Source organism: Stegostoma tigrinum, chromosome 4, assembly GCF_030684315.1.
Source record: "Stegostoma tigrinum isolate sSteTig4 chromosome 4, sSteTig4.hap1, whole genome shotgun sequence".
Taxonomy (NCBI): Eukaryota; Metazoa; Chordata; class Chondrichthyes; order Orectolobiformes; family Stegostomatidae; genus Stegostoma; species Stegostoma tigrinum.
In genome coordinates this window covers 104,908,271-104,932,727 of record NC_081357.1, presented here as the reverse complement: position 1 = coordinate 104,932,727, position 24,457 = coordinate 104,908,271, and the positions used below count along the sequence as shown (strand labels likewise).

Sequence of the window (24,457 nt, the reverse complement as noted above, 5' to 3'; positions counted from 1 at the left end):
ATCTTTACTCATCTCAGCCTGAGGAGCAGGGAGGACAGGGGAGAGTTTGTGCGGGGCTCTCTCTCTCTCTCTCTCTCTCTGTGTTTGTGTTTGATCCACAGCCGCCACTCTGCCCCCTCACAGCCCGGGAGCTGGTGTTCCGCTTCTACCCCCGCCCCATATGCACTTGACATCTCCCTTTAAAAGGGCTGCTGCCTCGGAACTCCTCAAACCCAGGAGCCCCTGAGCTCGGTCTAACCGCCAGTTTCCCAGCCGGGGGTGAGCAGAGGGCTGCAGCGGGGACTGAGAGCCTGAGGGAGGGAATAGGAGAGACAGCGGGGGCTAGGCAAATGAGGGTAGCGGTTTAAGCAGAGGTTGGGACAGGCTCTGGGCTTAGTCTCAGAGACGGGGAGGGGGGTGCCACTGTCGGGATTGTGGGAGAAGGGGTAGGAGAGGGGATGGGGATCTAAAAGTGGTGGGGTGGTAGGAATATTTTAGGGAAAGTGGGGGAGGGGAAGTGAGGGTGGGGAGGAGAGGATTGGGAGTGGGATCCGAGCGGGGGGAGGGGGTGGTATAGTTTAGGGCCACAAATGAGAGTGGAGTGGGGTTGAGGATGTGGTAGTGGGAGAGTGAGTTAGGACCTGGAGGTAAGGTTGGAATCGGAGAAGATTTAGGGGGGCAGTGGGAGAGGGATGATGGGGGTAGGTGAGGGCATGTGGTGGGAGAAGGGATGGAGATAGGCGAGATCTGGGGGGGGGAGGCGGGTTAGACGGTGAGGAAGCTATTTGGGGCGATGGAGGGGAGGGTTTGAAGGTAGGAGAGAGGGTGGGCGAGAGGATTTGGGATTGGACAGGGGCTGGAGGTGGGAGACGGGTTGGAAAAGGTGGAGTGCGTGGGAGCGGTTGCAAAGGTTTTGAGTGAGGGAGAGGGGTTGGTATGGGAGATGGGTTGAAGTACGAAAAGATTTGAGGGGGAGAGGTGGTACGAGCGTGAATTGGGGTCTGGGAGACGGAGTTAGAGAAGCTAAATCTTGGGAGTGAAGATAGAGTGGCGAGACATTGCGAATATTAAATCTCCGAGATGAATAAAGAGGCTGTTGATGAAGCGGTATGTTGGGCATCATTCAGAGGTCGCTCAATTTCTATAGCGAGCATGGATACTTCAACTTTCCACTTGTCTGATGAGAACTGATTGATTTGTTTGCTGTGTTTGTCCGGAATCTCTCTCCTTCCTTCCCTCCCTCCCTCACTTACTTCCTCCCTGCCTCCCTCCCTCACTCCCTTCCTCCCTCACTCACTCCCTGCCTCACTCCCTTCCTCCCTCAGTCCCTTCCTCCCTCACTCCCTCCCTCAGGGTGTATGAGGGAAGGCCCTGGTTGCCCGCTGTCAGCTTGACTGAAGTATTCCTATCAGTTCCCCAACTGACAGCGAGCCGAGTGCGCGGTGATCAGTAATGGGCTGACATTGAAATGGCCGATGAATTTGACGGAAAGTTACTGTTTTTTTTAACCCGCAGAGCCTGTGCTTAGAAAGTTATAGAAGTGTGTCGGTGACAAGCTACTGTATGTTGTCCCTGTGAGGAGGGGGCTCCTGAGTAGCGAGCTTGTTTTGATGCTTGTCAGGGAGTCCCGAGACGTAATGCGTTTAATTCCATTTGGCCTTTGGGAGAGAGGGGAGGGTATTTCGGTTGGTATGTGCCTATTGCGTTGTGTTAAGTTTCGTTACTTCTGATTATTCACCCCCAACCACGTCACCATAACAGGGCTACATCTGAGATTACCCTGCTCTTCAAATTGCTGAGCAGCTCCCGGAATGGCTACTTGCAATGGAAAAAGGCAGATTGTCTCTCTGTTTCTCCAACTAAGGTATCCAGGAGGAGACGCGAGAGTCAGCCTTACTGTGACTTGCGGCAGGCAAATCGCGGGCTACAGTGGCAGCATTGTACAGGGTGCACACCGCAATAAGTGCCGTAGTTACTGACAATTATCTGCCTCAATGTGCTGGTGTATTACTAGATGAGATGTGCCAGCTCAGGGAGACCTGACTTTTCTTAAGTGGCTGGGGAAAGGAGAATATTAACGAGGACCAGACCAGAACCGGCTTGAATCAGAGATTGGGATAAACTGCACCAGTGTCGGCTAAACACTTGTTGCTTCGTATTTCCCAGATGTTCCTGCACAGAGTTCTGTGCCCACTTTCACATACACAAGTCTGTGGGAATGACGTGCAGCTAATATATGTCAGTTTGGCATGTGGCCATCATTCCGTGTGTGTGTGCATCACTGTATGTGCGTGTGCATCACTGTATGTGCGTGTGCATCATTGTGTGCGCGTGTGCATCATTGTATGTGCGTGTGCATCATTGTGTGTGCGTGTCCATCATTGTATGTACGTGTGCATCATTGTATGTGCGTGTTCATCATTGTATGTACGTGTGCATCGTTGTATGTGCGTGTGCATCATTGTATGTACGTGTGCATCGTTGTATGTGCGTGTACATCATTGTGTGTACGTGTGCATCGTTGTATGTGCGTGTACATCATTGTATGTACGTGTGCATCATAGTATGTGCGTGTGCGTCATTGTATGTGCGTGAGCATCGTTGTGTTTCCGTTTGTACATCATTATGTGTGTTCTTATGTGAGCGTTATTGTATGTATATCATTGTGCGCGTGTCTGTAATGGTGTATTTGTGTCCATCATTGTGTTTGTGTGTGTTATTGTGTGTATGTATGTGTGCGCGCCTGTGTACATCATTGTCTGCGTATGCATCATTTTGTGTGTGCATGTGTGTGCACACCGAACTATACGTGTCTGTGTGTACGCATCATTGTGTACATGCGCGTGTGTGTATGTGTGCATCGTTGCGTATTGAAAGTGTGTGTTTCTGCTATCCTTAGAAAGCTGGGATTTCCTGGCAATTTCCTCCCAGAATATGTCAACTGTTGCTAACCGAAGTTAACCTATGGTATTATAGAGTCATACAGTTAAACAGCATGAAAAGAATCCCTTCGATCCATCGTGTTCACACCAGTCACCAATCTAGTCACATTTTCCAGCACTTGATCTGTAATCTTGTAATTGTGCTTCAAAACATCATCAGATGGCTCCAGCCTTTACCATCTTTTGAGTAGTGAGTTACAGATACCTGCCAACCTTTGGGTGAAAAATTAAATGCTCCTTAAATCACCTCTAAACTTCATGCCTTTAACGTTAAACCTATACCCCCGGATTACTAATCCCTCTAATGAGGGGCATGTTTCTTCCTGTCTCCCCAATCAATGCTCCTCGATATTGTACACCTGAATTAAACTCCACTTCAGCCTTCTCTGCTCTTCGGAAAGCCCCTCAACCTGTCCACTCTCTCTACTTAGCCGAGACAATGGCCCAGTGAATAACCACTGCATCCTCCCTAATACAGTCACATCCTTCCCATAGTAATGGGAGCAGGAGTGTGAGCTTTGGAGAAAGCTCGGGGAGAACATCTCCGTTCGCAAGAACAACCTGACTTCAGGTCCAACTCCAGCAAAGCAACCTTATTTTTCAAAGAGAGATATTAGTCTTTTCGCACGGAGCACAGCTGAGAGAGGCAAAGTGTTAGGGTCAGTCTCCACCACACTACCGAGTTGGACATTTGCCCCTAGAAGAAAGGAGCCTTGGTACTGGGCTATTGGTTTCATGGGGAACAATGTTGACTTCAGCACGGACAGACTTTTACACACCCACATTTCAACGTGGATGTACATACACATTCAGTCACCTGTCGGAGTCAACACATGCAACCAGATACATAGACACCGAACCTTGGAGTCTCTCACATTCTTATGCTCATTCTGTCACTTATTTCCATGATAGTGTGGGTCACTAATCATGCGCTGGACGGTGCTGATGGCTCATACTCAAGATGAGTGGGTGAGTGAGGGTCTCAGCCAGTTCCACCAGCAGAGTGAAGGGTGGGCAGTGGACGAGAGGGCTTGGGACCAATGCCCCAGTGTCTGTGGCTGGGAGGAACTGCAGGCAGCTGATCTCTGCTGCATGCTCAATTACATCCGGAGGATCACGTCAGGATTGCGGTCGGTGGGAGGGAGGGGAGGCGTGGAGAAGGTAAGTGAAATGGGGAAGGGCTCTGGTCTGGGTTAAGCAGCTTGGAAGAGGACAGCAAGGGTAGCCAAGGGAGAAGATCCCATGACACAAAATTACTAAGTGTTCTTACATATAAAACACCTCAAATTTAGAGCCTATAAGGATTGGAACTCCAACCTAAACTCAGATTCCTAACTCCTCCAAATCCCATTGATAAATCAAGTCGACGATCCTAGCCCATTCTAACTCACAGCCCCCACCAATCCAATTCTCACACACCCTCAAATCCCACACAATCGGAAACCAATGCATTAGGGGCGGCACGGTGACTCAGTGGTTGACTCGCCAGGGACTCGAGTTTGATTCCAGCCTCGGGCGACTGTCTGTGTGGAGTTTCACATTCTCCCCGAGTCTGCGTGGGTTTTCACTGGGTGCTCCGGTTTCCCCCAACAGTCCAAAGACTGGAGGATTGGCCATGCTAATTTGCCCGTCGTGTTTAGGCAGGCGTAGTTTAGGTGGGTTATAGGGGGGATAAGTCTGGGTGGAATTCTTTGAGAGTGGGCTTGTTGGGCCGAAGGTGGATTCTATATATTAATTCTCAGTCGGACCACACTTTCTAACACACAAGTCTCCTTCCTCAAACCACCAACCCGCACAGATAACCCTGTCCCCAACACCACCACCCCCCCTCCCGATTAAAACCCTTCCCATATCCCTGCATCCCATTCTCACACAGTCTCCCTCACTCAGAGCTTGCCACAGCCTCCTGAATCTTAGTCAGGCATCCATCAGTGAGCAAGTGAGAGGCCGCCCACCCTCTTCATTGTCTTGTACTGTGTGTCAATTATCCTTCCCCCTCCATACCTTCCGTTAATTACAGAGTAGTGTGTGTCTGCGTATTTTACCCGGATGTGCTGGGATACATCTCCGGGATTGGGGTGGGGTGGAAGGTGAGGGATTCGAAACCGGGTCTTCTGGCTCAGAAATGGGGACACGAGCACTGCGCCACAACACCTCTTACTGCGTGCGCTTGTGTCGATAGGAGGGGACCTCTCAGTTCCCTCTGGCTCGAAGTTGTCGATTTCAGGCAGGAAACCTCATCAACTCCACAGCCGAGAGTCTTTAGCATTCTTCCCGCTGCAAATCTGCATCGCCCGCACCTTTCGCTTCCTCAGTCCCCTATCTCGGGAACCGCCTGTATATTAATATTCTGGGGATTGGTGACTGAGTCGGGAGCTAATCCCACGAAATGAATCAAATGATGTTGGGCGAATTACCTGTGTGTGTGTGTGTGTGTGTAAATGGCGGTTAAGTGTGAATTACCCGAGGAATAATTCAGTAATTCCCAGTGAAAGTGAATATAAAATACAGGGACTGAATAAATTATACTTGACCGAATAGTTGGCGAATTTCGATCTGACAAGGTGCGTTGAAACAGTGGCCGTGACTTTGATCCAGTTAAATTACGGCACGTACGCCAAGTTATTTCTGATGCTGTTTCCCTCAAGCAGCAGTTCATAGCGGAAAGAGTCGAAAGGTGGCACAGGACCTTGCAATGGCGCCTCACAAACAGAGACACTGGAGTGAGCAAAAGAGTCCAAATCAGAAATGCTCATGAAGCTTCAGGAGCTAGGGCTTGTAGCAATCGTTTGGGACTGACCCATTTTCTCATCCTGTCAGGCTTTTTGTGAATCAGCTTCATCATACCCCAATAAGTTCAAGTTCAACCAACTCCTCTCCCAATGAGGGACGAGTATTTGGAGTGGCCATCCATAGGGAGATGGAAGCAAATGAAAAATACCGAATAAAACAAAAGCCCTGTGTGGGCCGCTGAGAATGCGCGACGATTTGCCACTTGAGGGGCGCCACATAAATGCAAATTGTCGAGTGTCTCAGGCCGGCTCGGGTAAAATGAGCTCAATGCCCCCCACTGTTTGGTAAGCAAACGATTGCACTCCTAGATAATAAAATGTGAGGCTGGATGAACACAGCAGGCCAAGCAGCATCTCAGGAGCACAAAAGCTGACGTTTCGGGCCTAGACCCTTCATCAGAGAGGGTCTGATGAAGGGTCTAGGTCCGAAACGTCAGCTTTTGTGCTCCTGAGATGCTGCTGGGCCTGCTGTGTTCATCCAGCCTCACATTTTATTATCTTGGAATTCTCAGCATCTGCAGTTTCCATTATCAACGATTGCACTCCTGCTGTTTCAGTACATACTTCACCGTGACTGAGTGGGAAAGATTATTATCTGGAGATAAATTTCCACGTTTTGATGTGAAGGTTAGGTGGGTGTCGGGGTGGGGGTGTTATGCTGAAGTTTTCAGCGTTCTATATCCCACCAGCTGTGCTTTGATGTATGTTGTATGGTGAATCAGAATGGGCTCACAGAGAGTGCAAATGGGCTGGTAGTGATTGCGCGCAGGGCATCCCTAGTCCATAGACACTACGTTCCTTTGTTGCTTGTGGTTAGGGCTCAACACCCGTTTACGGCTTGCGCCGTTGTTTTTTCTCCGTATTCTATAATTACCATTATGGCGGGTGTTGCATCTCCAGTGGGAAATCTGTGAGCCTGCTGTGCCAGGCACTTGGTTTTGCCCTTGAGAGACAGCTGCTCAGTCTAGTTATTTAACGATGACTGGCTGAATGAAGCAGAAATGTTACATTTCTTGAGATCAAATTCATTTGTGCAGCATATTAAAGATGAATCTCTGTTCAAATACCTTTAGGAGCCCGATTCGTGCACAGCTCCAGCCTTCTTTATAAAATATTAGTGTCAATTTGCTAACAGTTCTAAGCCATTGCTTGCAGAGAGAGTGCCTTGAAATATTATTACGCACAATGGAACAAGATCTGTCAATTCATTCATAGAATTAGCACAGTTTCAGAAACACACATTTTCACTTTTTTATGATTTGCTCAGAAATACTGTAAAAGAACAAGCAGATTTAGATTTAATTGATCTGGGATCTGAGCCACTGTTTCGTGGATTTCTTCTTGGTGAAATACTGACACTGAAATGTTATTGCCATATGGTTTTCACCTAATGTATTATTAAACTACATGATATTGAAGTATTTTTACTGGCTTTCAAAACACAAACGTGTTTGCCATAAAATGAGGTCTGAAAAAAAGAGAATTCGATCTGGTTCACTTTCATAAGGTGCCCCTTCAGTTAGTGTTCCATATTTTCTGTCCACCACATAGTTAACCTGACATCAAATCTCTATGGGAATGGAACAGCTAGTTATGCATTTTTGAAGCACTCGTCGAATTTAAAATGTTCGATTCTCCCCAAAGTACATGCTGTATTTTTATCAGGTTTCTATTTACAGTTTGAGAAAAGTTTCTAAAGCTTGGAGCGAGATCATGTTACCATGGCAATGTTCTGTTAGACTCCAGGTATACTGCTAATCTTCTGCGGTAGCACGAATTGCCCGGAAATAGTGTAACTCTGGTATCTTGCTCTGCAGTACATGAAGTAGAAAGAGTGTACCTCCTTAGTTCAGTAACATTGCACCTCTACATCGGCAGTAGAAATACCCTCATATCTTATTCTACGGTGCATTGAAGTGGAAGGAGAGAAATTCCTTCGGTGAGTGATTTCCCACTTCTCTTCCGGTCTGCAGGCGGCAGTATAACTCTGATTTGTATCGATTTCTCCCTCTGACTACATCAGGGATAATCCAACCTCATATCGTTACTGATGAGAGCTGCAAGGCTTGCTCTTTTAAAGGGATAACCTCAATCAGGGAGGGAAAAGCTAGCATAAGGCTTGACGTGTACAATACATGAGCTAACCTTGGCTGGTTTACATGTGTACACCTCGAAGATAATTGAACTGATTTTGTTGTTGGATCATCCCAGATTCAAAGATGAGCCAGCAGAATAATTTTGTGGCAAATATGCCCCTTCCAAAGTGCTAGAACTATATACGTTAATCTGCCGTCTGAAAGAAAAATATCTTATCGTGCCTCGCAACTTCCGGGAGATGCAAATACTTTACAGGTAATGAAACACTTTTTGAAGTGTTATAACAGTTGAAATATAGAAAACTTGGCAGCTAATTTGCAAGTGCAAGACCCAGAAACTGCAAGGTCCCAGAAACAGCAATGATATAACAATAAGATGGTGTACTTTGAGCCAGTGAATAAGAGATTAATATTGACCAGGACATCAGGGAACTCCTTAGACTTCTTCAGAATTTTGCTATACAATCTTTTACTTCCGTCTGAGAGGAGAGACCTAACGTCTCAACAGAAAGGCAGCACCTCTGACAGTATCCCTCAGTGTGACAGTACAGTTTTTGTTGAAATTTCGCTTTTAAGTGGCATCTGAGCTCACAACCTTCTGACTCAATGTGATGAGGACAGGTAGCAAAAAGTCATTTTAACCTTATTATTGCAATTAACCTTACATATGATATATTCTGACTTCTCCCCACTGCCCAAAGCGTATCGTCATTGCATATTATTGCCATCCTTGATTCTGAGGGACTGCCTGAGAGAAGAATATTTTTGCACACTTATGTAAAGTTGGAAACACAGAATGATAAGTCATGAGCTTTCATGTTGTAATGGTTCAATGCTCCAATGTGAGACATATAATCTTCAATATGAGCAAGCCTGTGTTTTTTTTTCGCTGCATCAAACATCCATGGAAAATTCCTGACTTAGAATCACAGTATGATCACAAAGAGAGACCAATTTACCACAATTTGATTAAAATAAATATATTCACTGAAAATAATGCAGGAGATAATTTCTTCAGAGGTTTCTTATAGTCAGTTTTGTGAGGGACAGAAGCTCAGTGGTTAGCATTGGGACTTGGGTTCAATTCCACCCTTGAGCGACTGTTTGTGTGGAGTTTGCACATTCTCCTCGTGTCTGCATGGGTTTCCTGCCACTGTCCATAGATGTGTAGGTTAAGTGGATTGGCTCAAAGTGTCCAGGGATGTGCAGGCTAGGTGGGTAAGCAATGGAAGATGCAGGATTACAGGGATAGGATTGGGGATGGGTCTGGGTGGGATGGTCTTCAGAGGGTCGGTGTGGACACGATGGGCCAGATGGCCTGCTTCTACACTGTCGGGTTTCTATGTAACCCCATTGATAAATAACATGACCATATTATTTTAAAGTATTTTCAGCTCATTTTCTGATGGATAGGCTTACCCAATCTTCTTGTTCCTGTCATAATGCTGTTTTGCCACAAAAACATCACAATCAATCCAAACTTGCACTTCTTATTAGAGAGCGACAGGGGACCATTTCAATCAAATGTGCACAACTGTCCCTTGTTTGCTGTTACTTCTGAAGAAACATGAATTGGTTGAAGGTTATATGATCCTGAGTAGTCTTCACATCCTCAAAATTAGGAGTCACCCATTTAAATTAGAGATGATGAGGAATTCTTTTCATCAGGGTCGTGGATCTCTGGGGCAGCTCTTTACTGCAGAAGGCTGTAGAAGCTCGGGTGTTATGGATGAGATGGTCAGATTAATCAGCATGGTTTTCAAGTGGAGACAGGAAAGTGGGGATGAGGAGTATCAGATTAGCCATGGTCTGTGTTACTGGCAGAGGAGACTTTATAGGTTGAATGGCCTACTTCTGCTCTATGCCTTACGATCATCTTTCTATGACAGACGAGGAGAGTTTGTTTCTTCGAGGGCTATAATACATTGGAACGCTGTGCCTCCGAAGGAGGTAGAGGTGGGGTCATTGACTATTTTAAAGGTGTGGGAAAATACATAAGGGAATCAAAGGAATTAGAAGTAGGTAGGAATATGGGATTTGAAACACAAACCAATCAGCCATATTCTTGTTGAATGGTGGAGCACTTTCAATGTCCAAATGACCTATTTCTGCTCCTAGTTTGTGTGATCGTATTTGGAGCCCAAACCTGATGTGTGGTGGTGAGTTGCACGTGTCAACCTGCCAACGGGTGGTCTTGGCCAAGAAATGGCCTGACTCTTCTGTGAAACTGGCTGACAAACAAATTCAAGTGGGCGAATGTGAGATGCAGTTAGCAGCAGGCTGGAATTTCTTTGTGGAACCACAAGGTTTGCTGCTGAGCAGCTCAATGCAGTTATAAACGAGTGGATCATTTTCATCTCAAAGTTACAATAGTGGCCCTACATGCATCGAAGAATGTTGTTTCATATATAACATGCGGTCTCCCACCTGAGAGTATGCAAGTGCTTTGGCCGTGCATCCCAGGGCCCGATCCAAGATGGTGACAGCTGGATCACTGGTATAAATTGGACTGCAAGTGACTTACCCCATTTTCATGTCATAATCGCTCTGTTTACCTCCAAATGGGGTACTAAAAGCAAGACCTCCACACAAATGTGTCTCAGTATCAGCCACTGGGTGGCAATGATGAGCAGGCACCTTAGCTGAATCTTTGCCCAGGGATAATTGCTGAGCAGAGGTCAGGTAACATCATTAATCAGGAACTGAATGTGGAACTCTCAAGTCTGTAAGCCAAATGCTGCTACAAGGGGTTGGGAGACTCTTGTGGCACAGTTATAAGATTACTACCCCTGGGCTAGGAGGCCTGGGTTCAAGTACCATCTGCTCCAGAGATGTGTAATAACATCTCTAAACAGGTTGGTTCAAAGTATCTATTACTGAGAAGGACAGATCTTGTCTGCATGAACCACTTTGATAAAATGAAGTATTTTTGACAAGTAACCTCCATAGAACGTAACTGCTGGATGAAGATAATAATTGATTAGATTTGGAGATTGTATATGGATAATTTGACTCCTCCATTCTTAACAATTTGTAGACAATTACTAAGGATTACTTTGTCCTCCCTGGCATTTAGTCAGTGCTCTGTTTCAGTTAAGTGAGTGTACCTTCAAGGTAAAGAACACATTAAATTTAAATTATACTCAGACAGTTACCTGGATAAATTACACCATTGTGTTGCAAAATAGGGATGATCAATCAATGTTTCCTGCTTGATATAAAACATTTCAGCAATACAATTTCTTCAGGCCATCTTTTACAAGGATCATACATGTAATGTGTCAATTATTGTCACTGAAACAAGAATATCCATTAAGATGTGCAAAATAATAAATGCATCCACGCCATTGCAAGGTTCAAAGCAAGTTAAGGCTGTGTATAATGACTTGAATCCCACTTTAATAAGATAAGCTGTAATGTTGCTCCAGTTGACTGCTTCTCCAAGATATAAATTGTGTGTGGTAAAGACATTGTGCAAGATTTACAATTCTACCTTTCAGGGGTGTTTCCATTTAAATGGTGATTTCCAAAGTTTGCTCCTTCTAAAATAATTACGAAGGCAAGCTGCAGAGTAAACCAAGGGCAGACCTAGTTGTCAGAATGATGGAGACATTGCTCGTCAGTGGTAGAAAATCAGGCTGATCAGCAAAAGTCCTATTAACATATTCTCATTATTTTCTACATGAATTTCTCATAAGTAATTAAACCTGGGACTCACTAATTACAAGACGGTTTATGTGTGTAGTCATTTATAAATTTACCAGCAAGATAAGCCTTTTGATGGTTTAAAAAAAATTGTTGAAGATATGTGAGCTATTTTCTTGCAGCATTTATAGTGAACTTCTCTAAAGTCAGAGAACCAAAGCTGGGTACTTGTTCAGTCCTTTCAGGGTAAGCTTTGTATGTAGACTGTTAAACTGCCCTTAAAGTAGTAAAGTGGCATGTATAAACAAAGTTTTCAGAGTTTAAGATTCACCCTTATGATGATAGACGGCAATTTCAATCAGTGGCATGAACATTTATGAAATGAAAGGGCAGTCCATTTTAAATAATGTTGCTATAACATTGCATGCCAAGGCAACTGCATCCTCTGCAAATTTGCTGGAAGACGTGCATTTTTACATTGTGTGTCATGATCACCAGATGCGTCAAAGTGCTTTAGAGTCAATTAAGTACTTTTGAAGTGTAATCATTGTTGTAATGTAAAATAGCAAGTTTCTTAAAATGAATGTTTAAACTTGTTGTTTATGTGCTTTTGTCATTTGTTGTCTAGTTTGGCAAACAATAATTCCTGCACAGTTATTTTCCTTTTTCATTTAATGCTGTTATCAGTGGCAGTGGAAGAACACATCACAGAGTATAAAGGTGATAATTTCTTCTGTTGACTAATGTTGGAGAAAAGGCAATGTGTGTGCAGTCACATTAGACTTTTTTTGCAAATACCAGAAACCAAAGGAAAATCACTTAAATGTGCTTTAGCCCTTTCTGTGACGTTGATGTTAATCTCAGTATGACTGAAACATAAGCAGATTGGAGATCAGAAACTCTTGCAGAAGACCTCCGTAATTTAAGAGGCTTCTATGACTGCATTCATCATGTGATCATGTCATTTTCTGGAGTTCCCAGTGTTCAATTATCTAAAGTACACTTCTACAGCTAACTTCTTCAGGCGAAAGGTCATTTTACACCCTCTCGGCAAATACTTTGCTAGGGCCCCACAGAATCCTGGTAGCTTCAATAAGATCACCTTTCTTTCTCCTAAATCCAAACAGGTTCAACTTTCTCAATCTTTTCTGAAATGACAATCCCTTCATTCTAGGAATGTACCCAGTAAACCTTCTCTGGACTGCCTTCAATACTAGTATGTCCCTTCTTACAAAAGGAGCCCATAACTGTCTGCACCACTCTAAGTGGTTTTGCTATTGACCTGTAAAAATGATAGCAGGATTTCCTAATTTTAAAACTGCTTTTGCGTTTCACGCATGCATGATTCAAGTATCCTCTGTACCACAGCAGTCTGTGGTCAACTTGTTACACCTAATGAATTCATCAAACACAATTTCCCTTTCTTAGAATAGTGTTGTTTCTGCTTGACTATATTGTTATGTTTGAAATGTCATGTCACTCTTTAATAATTCTACAACCACTTGAGTTAATAATGGATTCTAGCATGTTCCAAATGACAGAAGCAGAAACTGCAAAGTCTCCTAGACAAATGCTGAGAGGCAACAGGCTACACTTAGATACAGGAGGCATCAGACAAGCCAACAAAGATAATAAAACAAATACATGGTTATAAAAAAGGTGTCACAGTGACCACAAGGGCTCACAGATGCAAAAAATGGCCATGACATCATTAAGGAATGCAATATTTGCAAAACTGTGGGTCACTTCCAGCAAATGTGTGGAAGTAAGACGAAGTTTCTGAACAGTAGAAGCACTGGTTATCACACACATAAAGAAGTCTACACAGTAGAACACCAGACAAGGGGCAACAAGTGGAACACTTCATTGGAATTCGGCAAACAGTTGAAACAATCCAGTGGGATTGCTAACATTGGTAGAAGAGAGTTGTTTATCATTGTTGACATAAAGGAAGTCACAGATTTCAATGAACTGGTAGAAATAGTCTAACTTCTGTCTTCGAAAACAGAATAATCAATGCTTATGGTAGGGATGGCACTGAGACAACAGCAATCAGTCATGAATATATAGCCAAGCATCTGAAAAAGTCAAACAACCACAAAGAGCCTGATCCTTAGTTTGAGAGAAATCAGCTGCGTACAACAAGTGGGAGCCTGACCACTCTCTGGAAATGTGGGACATGGTCATGAAGAACAAACTGCCCGGCCTAGGCTGAACTGTAAATCAATGGCTGATCCGCAGAAATGGCATTTTTTTCCACCTTCAGGGATGGAAACTTCTTGTGACGATGGGACCAGGCCATCCTGCAAGTTAAGAATCTGCATGGGTTAGTGAAGCAGGGGAACCTGTGAGTATAAGAAACACAAAATACTGAAAGTTGTGATGCAGATTAATCAAGCCTTAAAACAAATTAAACTACATATTGTGGTTTACTTCTCAAATGATAGAATTGGATTGTGGAGATGTTATATTAAATTTATGTCAAACCTTCCAATGACTGGACTTAACAGTACCATATTTCAGCTAAATATGTTACCAAAAGGATATTGAGACAGAGGATATTGCAATTTTTTTTTCCATTCATGGCATGTTGGCATTGCTGGCAAGTCCAGTATTTATCACCCATCACTACTTGCTCTTGTGAAGGTGGTGATAAGCAGCTTCTTGAAGAGTGGCAATCTCTGTCATGTACACTACTCCTACAGTGCCTTTGGATAGATAGAACTGCAAGATTACTCGCATTAATAAAAGTTGAACAGGCTGGCGTTGCTTTCTCTTGAGAAGGATGCGGGGGGTGGTGGTGGTGACCAAATGGAGATGTTGAAAACTATGAAACATTTTGATAGAACAGACACAGCAAACATGTTTCTACTTGTGTGGAAGGACAAAATTAGAACCATGTAATATTAGTCAGTCACCAAGGAATCCAACAGGGAATTCTGAAGAAAAATCTTTACCCAGTGAATGTGGAAATTATTACCACAGGGAGTAGTTGAGAGAAATAGTATAGCTGTATTATAGAGAAACTTAGGTAAGCATCTGAGATAGAAGGGGACAGAGGTTTTGTTGACAAAGTTAGCTGAGGATGAATGTCAGGATACTCTAATGCAGGGCAAATATTAGCACAGACTGGTTAGGCCAAATGGCTCATTTCTCTGTTGCAATTTCAATAGAATATTTGAGCCCAGTTCCATACAAGTCAATTGGCTTAATTGCTTTCTGAAATGACCTCGTGAGTTGTTTAGTTGTAGCTAGACAAGCAATAAATATTGACATTGCCAACTATTGCCCAAGAGAAAATTTTAAATGGTCTCCATGTGTGGAAAGGATTACATTTATTATTTCAGAGTGAACAAACCAAATGTCTTTCTTAAGGGTTTTAACATCTACAACAAGTGGATAATTCATCACTTGTGAGGTGTATGGCTGTTGCTATGGAGAGTTACAAGTATTGAATGCGTCTCTCCAGCTAAAAGTGTCAGTACTGTTACTATACACTGACAGTATATTAAACCTCAGTTATCTCATTACTCATCAGTCAACAGTTTTATTTTCTGATCATCATTTGCACTTTCAGAGATGGGGACGGCTTAATTTATTGTTTGCTAGGGTGGGGTGGGGTTGGGTGGGGGTGCGGGAAGGGGAAAGCAAGACAGGTGGCTATTGTTCAGAACAAACACAATGATGCAATTTTCACCCTCACAACCTGTAATCTCATCTTGTGGAATGAATCATCCACTTTTTGTCGAATATTCTTATTCTCCATCCGTTATCACCAATAGAATGATAATCAGGTGTATTTGACAATGAGTGGGAGAACTCCAGCAAATTTTCAGCAGGGAGTATCAACTGCTTTACGTTTTAGGATAGCAGTGTGAATTTGCTTTGGTCTGTTTTCCTCAGTAGTACTCTCATTGGAAGCTGCATCTATGTTTTTCAATTATTTTCCTTGTGTACTACTTTACCGTGAATTTTCATTTAGTTTGATTGGAGATTTCAGTGAACAGTGACAGAGTCATAGAGTCATAGGGTATTACAGCCCTTCGGCCCAAAGTAGTCCATGATGACCATGGATCCCACTCAGCTAGTTCCAACTGCTCACATTTGGTTTGTACACCTCTAAACCCTTCCCATCCATGTACCTATCCAAATGTTTTTTAAATGTTGCTATTGTACCTGCCTCAACCATTACGCCTGGCCATGTTGAGTGTGCTCCTACACTTTTTATAGTCATCCAGGGATTCACTTGAGCCCGCTAGCTTAAACCTAATGTAAGCCTTCTTCATTTCTCTGACCAGACCCTCAATAGCCCTCATCAGCCAGGCATTCCTAAACTTGCAAGCTTTTCCCTTCACCCTAACATGGACATACTGGACTCTTGATATCACATTTTAAAAAATCTTCCATTTGCCAGGTGTTCCTTTTCCTTCAAACAGACTCACCCAATTGACCACTGCTGGATCCTTCATAAAGGCCCCTAAATTGGCCCTGCTCCAGTTCAGCACCTTAACGTGTAGACCTGCCCTATCTTTCACCATTACTATTTTAAAACTAGGAGAGTTATGGTCACTGGACCCGAAACGCTCTCTGACTGACGCGTCAGCCACTTGTCTGACCGTGTTTCCTTAGAGGAGGTCGAGTGTTGCTCCCTCCTGAGTAGGGTTCTCCACATAATGACTTAGAAAACTTTCTTGGACACATTTGACAAATTCTGCCTCGTCCAGGTCTTTTGCACTCTGGGTGGCCCACTCACTAGAGGGGAAATTAAAATCTTCAACCAACACTACTCTGTTATTCTGACAGGGATCTGCAAACACTCTACACATCTGCCACTCGAGTACCCACTGGCTGGTCGGGGGGTCTATACTACAGCCCCAACAGAGCGACCTTCCCCTTCTTGTTTCGAAGTTCTAACAATATGGCCTTATTTGATGACCCGTTAGGAACATCCTGTCTAAGCACTGTAATTATGTGCTCCCTTATGAAAAGGGCAAGCCCACTCCGTGCTTACTTGCACTTCTGTCACATCTGTAGCTTCTGGATCTTGGAACATTGAGTTGCCAGTCCTGCCCTTCTTTCAGCTACATTTCTGTTATGGCTATAATATCCCAGGGCCCTGAGCCAAACCATGTTTTGAGCTCATCTGCCTTACCAGTCAGGTCTCGTGCGTTGAAATAAATGCATTTTAAACCAGAAGGCTTTTCTGTCCCTTTACTGTGTCCTTGGCTGTCCTGAATAGCAAACTTGTCCTTGATGGCGAATGCATTTTCTGATGACTTCTCGATGGCCCCTTTCTTTTGCAGACTCCCACCCTCCTGCCAAAGTAGTTTAAACCCTCCTCAGTAACACTAAGGATATTGGACACCCTCTGGTTCAAATGAGACCCATCCCTCTTGTATGGGTCACCTCTACCCCAGAAGAGATTCCAACGATTCAAGAACTGAAAACCCCGTCCCCTACATCAGTTCCTCAGCCACGCATTCATCTCGTCTGTCTTTCTATTTCTGTCCTCACTGGTGTTTGGCACTGGGGGTAATCCAGAGATCAGCACCCTTGAAGTCCTGCTTTTTAAATTCGTACCTAACTCCCTATACCCATTTCGCATGACCCCATCCCTTTGTCTATCTATGTAATTTGCACCAATGTACACAATTATCTCTGGCTGTTCACTCTCCTCCTACAGAATGTTCTGCAGCTCCTCAGAGACATCCTTGACCCTGGCACCTGGGAGGCAACACACCATCCTGGAGTCTCTTCTGCGGCCACAGAATATCCAGTTGGTGCCCCTCACAATTGAGTCTCCTATCAGTAATGCTGTGTCTAACTGCACCCTTTCCCTCTGAGCCTCAGAGCCGGTCAAAGTGACACTGACTTGACTGCTGCTGCTGGTCCCTGAAAGGCAATCACCCCAAACTGTAAGCAAAGTGGATTACCTGTTATTGAGGGGAATGGCCACAGGGGAACCCTACACTATTTGTCTTCCCCAAGCTGGTCATCTGCAGCCTGCACCTTAGGAGTGACCTATTCGCTAATAACTCTTGTCAATGATGTTCTCTGCACCCCAGATGATCCTGAGTGCATCCAGCTCCAGCTTCCGTTCCCTATCACAGTCTGTTGGGAGCTGCAGCTGGGTGCATTTCACACAGGTGTAGCCAACAGGGGCACTGGAAGTCTCCCTGATCTCCTACATCCTGCAGGAGGAGCATCCCATTGCCCGAACTGCCAATCCCACTGCCTTCATTCTAAACAGAAAGAAAGAAGAGTTAAAGAGCCCTTCCCTGCTTTTACGTGTACCCCTGCTCACCCGCTCATGCCAAAACCTCTCTGGCAAAGTCCTCAGCACTTCCAATCTAACACTGGTTCCATTCTCTTAATGGATACTCCCTTGTACACCGTTACCTTGCCATTGGTCCTCCTCACAGAGTTTTATTTTGGTCAGAGGAGGAGGGAGGGTGGGAAACATCACTGTACTGTTTTGGGTTTAACCACACCTTGACACCAGTTCTCTCTGATCTGACGAACCGTTGTGCTGACTGTGATGTTGCCCAGAATTCCACTGTGATGAACCTCAGCTGCTTTCTGACTGTACTGTTAAACTGTAACTGTGAGTAAAAAATAAATTCCAATCGTGTTCCTCCTTTGAATGTCAGCCAGTTTGGCTCAGAAGCAAAGGTCTTTCTTCTGACCCCGAAGGTTCAAGTGCCCTTCCAGAGTCATAGGCTTGCACTTCAATACTGGGTTGAAGGACTGCCATCTAATCAGCCCCACTGGCTTTCCTTTGAGATTTTGAAATGTTCACATTGTCATTACTGGGAGAGAAACAGGGAGGTAGTTCTCTTGCTTTCATGGCAAACATTCATCCTCAACCGATGCCTGTAGGATAGATGAGATGGCCAGTGACCCCACTATTTTCTTTAAGCAATGAGTAAACTGGTTGCTGTGTCTTCCTTTAAAACGAGAATGGCTGTATTTTCAAAACAAACTCATTAACTATAAAGATCTTTTGAGCAAACTGATGATATGAAAGGTACCCCTTATTAATGCAAAATCTTTTTCTAGATCAATTGTAGTTACAAGTTATTGTGCATCAAAGATATGTACAAATAGTTCAGCTAGTCTTTTTGTATTTCCTTTGAATTAGGATTGATTTGAAGGGACAAAAACTGAACACAGAGATTGTTAAACTGAAACTCTATTTCAGCACAACATCATCTTGTAGTTATAAAGCACTGTTAATGTAATAACACATGAACATATGAAGATGAGATAGGCTTGGACCGTTCAGGCACTCTGGCTTCCTTCAGTGTTCATTAAAACCGTGGGTAGTCTGATTTTATCCTCATCCATACTCCTGCCTACCCCATATTAATCTGTTAACCTCTTGGTTAATGAGAATCTTTCTACATCAACCTTAAAAATATTGAAGGACTCTGCTCCAACCATCTCTTCAGGAAAAATGTTCTAAAGACTCAGGATCCTCTGAGAGGAAAGAATTTAACCTCATCCCTGTTTTAAATGGGTGACTCCTGCCTTTTAGACAGTGATCCCTAATTCTCCTAAAAGAGGAGATGTCCTCTCCAGATTTAGCTTGTCAAGAGCCCTCAGGATCTTATATTTCAATCAAGGCACCTCTTAATCATTAAACTCACAGGCATAGGCTTAACATGTCTAACTATTTGTCTGGAGACAAATATATCTTATTTGTCCTTATACCTGGTATGAATCGAGTAAACTCTTTGAACTGCCTTCAACACTATTACATCTTTCCTTAATTAAGGTGACCAACACTGTGTCCAGTGCACCAAATGTGTTCTCACCAGTGCCCTGAACTGATAACTGAAGCACAGTCTCCCTACGTTTATGTTCTATTCCCCTTACTATAAATGATAACATTCTATGAGTTTTCCTAATTACTTACTATATCTGCATTCTAACCTTTTTGTGATTCATGCACTAGGACACCCAGACCCCTCTGCATTCACTAGCTGTGCAATCTAAAGCTGTATAATGAAACATCTCAAGATACTTGGTGGAGAGATTTTTTTGAAAACCAAGACCCAGCCACATTAAGAGGCAGTAAAAGAAAGTGCAGGGTATTTCAGACCTTAGAGCAAGGCAGCTGTAAGTATAACCAGCATTGTTGGAAGGAAAAAAGTAATTCATGAAGGCTGAAATTCAAAAAGTATATATATTTTGGAGACTGGTGGAGCTGGAGAAGATTAGACAGGTGGAGAAGGGCAAGGTCATGGAGGTATTTGAAAACATGGATGGGAATTTTTAAGTTGAGGTGGCACTTAGCTGGAAGTGAGTGTGTGACAATGAGTGTCGGAGTGAAGGGTGAAAAGGATTTTGTGGGAGTTTGGACATGGGCAGCAGAGAGCCAGGCTTAGGGAGGGTGAAAAGTGGAAGGCTAGCCAGGAATACAGATGAACAATTAAGATTAGTGGTTACAGAGGCATGGAACGGAGTTTCAAGGGATGCATGTGACATTAACAAGGTGTTAAAGGCGATCTTAGTGACACTGCAGATACATAATTGAATGAGTTCCTTGGTGTCAAATATGACATAGCTTTTAAACAGTGTAGTTCAGCTTCAGATGGCAGAAAGTGGAATTGGAGTTTATGGTTTGGGTGCAGAGTGCAAAGCGGTGACTAAAAACAGTGGCATTTTTGATATTTAATTTGAGGATGTTTCTGCTTCTGTTCATTCCAAATTTGCAACACAAGAATATAAACAGATTTAAAATACACCATTCGTATTTATTTGCTATGTCAGTGTCGTGCAAATATTGTCTGCCTGTTCTCTTTCCCTATAAAATTCTTTAAAAATAATTTAATTAACATCACGTAAATTAATGACTTCTTCATTGTTGATTAACTGACCTGTAACATAGGATTTAGCTCCAGCAATTAACTTGTCATAGGGGCTTCAAAAGCAGACATTAACACTTGAAAAATGTTCAAAGTGGGTCTTTAGAAATAATAGAGAGGGACCAATCTATTTTTCAGAAAATGTTCTGACTGTTTACATGTGATAATACTACCATTTATCCCATTCTTTCATTTTGAATGGCTCCACTGTCATATTCCTTAAGCTTTGCAATTTCCTCCACTATGTAGTCTCTCAGGTGGAAGGCTGGGGGGGTGGCACTTCTGCCTCACAGCACCAAGGACCCAGGTTCAATTCCATGCTCAGATGACCATCTGTGCACATTCTCTCCGTGTCTGCATGGGTTACCTCCTGGTGCTCCAGTTTCTGCAAGCAACCCAAAGATGTGCAGGTTAGGTGGAGTGGCAATGCTAAATTGCCCATAGTATGCAGGCTAGGTGGATGAGCCATGGAAAAATAGGAGATTTACAGGGTTAGGGTCAGGGATTGATGGGGTGAGGCTGGTGCGGTGGGATGTTCTTCGGAGGGTTGGTGCAGACTTGATGGGATGAATGGCCTGCTTCCACATTGTAGAGATTCTCTGAACTAATCCATAGGATCATTATCAAAAATACAAAATGCAGTTAAGGTTTAATGTTTGGATTTCTCCATCATGTTATCTGAAAATTTGTTTCTCCCAAATTAGATACCACTTACCTTTGCCTTATCTAAGTGTGTGATATTGGCCTGAAATTTCCGAGCAGGGTTCATTGAGCTGGGTGCATTGCTGGTGCCTGCAGAGTTTCTGCAAAGAGGCTGCTGCATATTTCATGGTAAGACTCCAATACTGGCTGTCAGGAAAATGGACAGTGCAGCATCTCCCAGGGAATTGTTTGGGGGCTGGGTAAAGTTGGGGGGAGTGGTGTTGTGGGTGGTGAAGATAAGCCAATGACCTCTTTTACAGCACTCGCTGCTGCATTCTGTCTAATAGGATTAAAAATGGTTGAGTGGGTGAATTAGGGAGGCAAGTGAGTTGCAAAGTGTGTGCATGGAATGAGGATGTGGATGCATAGGTAGCTGAGTGAATAGGTGGTGTCGGTGCAGATAGTGGATCTATGTGGGAGGTGGTTGGATCAAGTTGAGGGGGGTATTGTCAGGTGGAGGTTGATAGCTGAGTCGGAGGGGTAGTCAGATCCAGTTGTGGAGGAGTTTAGTTGGGAGGATAGTTGGGTCTGTTCAGGGAAAGGAGTTAGGTGGATCAGGGAATAATCAAGTTAGGATCATGGGACATATTTTGGGTGGTTGAGGAGGGGTTGTCAGGTTTGATCGTATGGGTAGTTGAATCACTGTGGGTTTGGTTGTCCATTTACCCTAGTGATAGATTAGGTTTTAATCTGTCTAATGTTTCCTTGATAATGATAAATGTAACTACTGTGTGATGTTTAGAAGTCTTCAACTTTAGTTTAGGGGCAGAAACATTTGTGGAGAGTCCCAGGGAACTCGGAATCGCCGACTGAATGTTTGAATTCATTGTCAATTTGCATATAGGTTCATTTATTAGGACTTCCACATGATCTTGACATAAATCTTTCATTGTGTATCCAGTCTCCAAAGATCCTCTGATGAGGAAGATTTTGCCCATTGTGTAATAACTCTGTGAAGAAGCTGTGCTGGAGCCTCAATGGAGCAAAGTATGGTTCATGGATAGGTATGCAATAAGTCCCAACTGTTGGCCCTCTCTATGTCAAAACAGGATTCCTAGCTTCTTGTGATAACAGGAAGATGGCAATATCAAATATATTCCCACATTATGTGAACTGATGTATCGAATAAAAGATTGATATGCCAGCTATCCATTGAACATTTTGTGAAATTTGTTATTGATACTCAGTTTCTAATCTAGGGATAATTAGGGATTGGACAATAAATGCTGGACCATTCAGAGTAAACAAAATCTCGGCATTAACAAAAAAAAATTGCTGCAAAATGTTATCGCTGGAGTTTATCAGTGCAATAAGTATGCTTTTTGTTTTTATATTTGGATCTAAAGTAAAATTTTTTAAAAATTAAAATGAAACCGGCAACAATGGCAGGAAATGTTGAAGATATACAATGATTACGGTCAGCATCTTAATGGAAAGCATTCATGACCATTTCGAATAAGAATCCTTTCTGTTTTAATTTCAGATTTCTTACAGTTATGGCTTTAATCTCTCAGTTGAGATGCTGTCATGAAGATTTACAGATCACATTTATCCTGAACATTCTTGAGTTGAAACAAATGCTGTCTCTCTTCTCTTCACTGGCAGCTTAAAATCTAGATTACCTAAGTTAATTTGATTTAACACAGACTCCATGGGAAGGATATATCAGACAGACTGATGGATTGAATACGTTGTGGTTAATCATTAGCTAGTTTTCAGTTCAGCATAGGTCATTATGAATGAAACAGAAGGTGACTACCTCTCCATGTGCGGGTATCATAAACCCTTTCAACATTGTATACATGGGAAGAATCCCTCAATATCCAATGAACACACAGTGGTGTATGGGCAATAAAAAAGTCAAGCACTGTTTAGATAAAATCTATGACCATGATATAATACTCATAATCCCGATGGTATCTGTTGAACTCACCTTTCCTTGTACAAGCTCCAGACTTTTAATATCCATGCATGCTGTCATCTAATTGCACCTTGATTTAAATTATTTTCTCTTCTACTCATTTAAGTCTTATAAGTGTTCTGCACTATGAAGCTTAACCTTCCCCCTCAAATCCATTGATTAACACAATCTGCAATGATTCTGGCGACAGCATCTTAAAATTTCTGAATGGGATCAGCCGAGTAAGACCCAAACGGACTAAATCTGTCTTGATTTGGTGTGCCAAAAGGGTGATAATGGATCAGTGGGTGTGAGGCTGCTCACATTAATTTTCCTAGTTGCAGAAGTAGAAGCAAAAACTTGCATTTTTATATTGCCGTTCATAATCTTAGGATGTCCTAAAGCACTTTTGTAGACCATCTCTTCTTTCTGCCAATTGCAAAAAAAATCCTGGAAACTTAGCTGTCAGAGCTGGATTCAAACCACAAGAGTGAAACAGATCTACGATGCCACTCAAATTATTTGTTGACAAATGTATATATTTTAGGTAAATGTATATATTTATCTTGTTGGCCTTTTTTTTAGTTCAAATACACTATAAATAGGCTAATTAAAGTTGCAATTATGATGTACCATATTAACATTTGTGTGATATTCATTTCACAGCCTTGCACAGAAAATGTCTACATAAATTTTCATTATATTAATAACTAGCTCAGAAAAAGGGGATTATTGTTTTACACACACACATGCAAGCTAAAAATAACTTCAGCTAAATATGGTCCAAAACTAATTCTGCCTGCTGCATAGCTCTGCATCAATATACAGTACGATAATACAGATGCTATTCTGGTCCGTGAGTCAACATTTGTAATTAAAGCCTGACCCTTTTGAGTGGAGCATTAAAATGCACGTGCTTTTTGCCCTGATGACAGAAGAAGCATTTCTGTTTTCTTATCAACACATTGTATTAGTCTGTGGATTAGAGTAAGAGCAAAGTATCTTCCATTACAGAAACAACCTGAACAAGTGGATAATTACAACAATTTATGAACTACACAAACATCTAAATAAATGGTGCTCATAATATTTCTCCTAAGACCTGTTTGCTATTTCACTTTTTTCAAGCAATAACTTATTTTTACTTCATTATTGCCCTATTGAATGATTTGGTATTTAGATTGGAGGGGCAGAGATGGAACAGCAGAGTGAACAGTGATACCAAGGGAGCAAAGTAGATGGATGCAAACTATTTGCTTTAAGTAACATTTTGTGCATCTGAGTGCAATAGTTTTAACTGGTTTATTCTTCAGGGGAAGTCAATCACATTCTTAGAAAAACTGAAATTTTTAGCTTCTTTATTATTTCAGGGTTGTTTTGGGAGCAGGAGAAGGCTGTTTTGCATTCTGTAAGATCAAGGCTGATTGGTTGAGGTCTTATCCTTGCTATCTGCTCCCCATTACCCTTGATACAATTTCCAACCCAGTCTTGGAAATATTCATTAGCCCAACCTTCACTGCTGAATGGGGCA

The 24,457-nt window shown here is 42.9% G+C and overlaps 1 protein-coding gene across 1 annotated transcript in view; it reads left to right on the top strand.

Annotated features, from left to right (window-relative positions):
* LOC125452488 (CUB and sushi domain-containing protein 1-like) overlaps positions 1 to 24,457 on the top strand; it is a 2,230,063-nt gene that overhangs the window by 1,528 nt on the left and 2,204,078 nt on the right. The window lies entirely within an intron of this gene.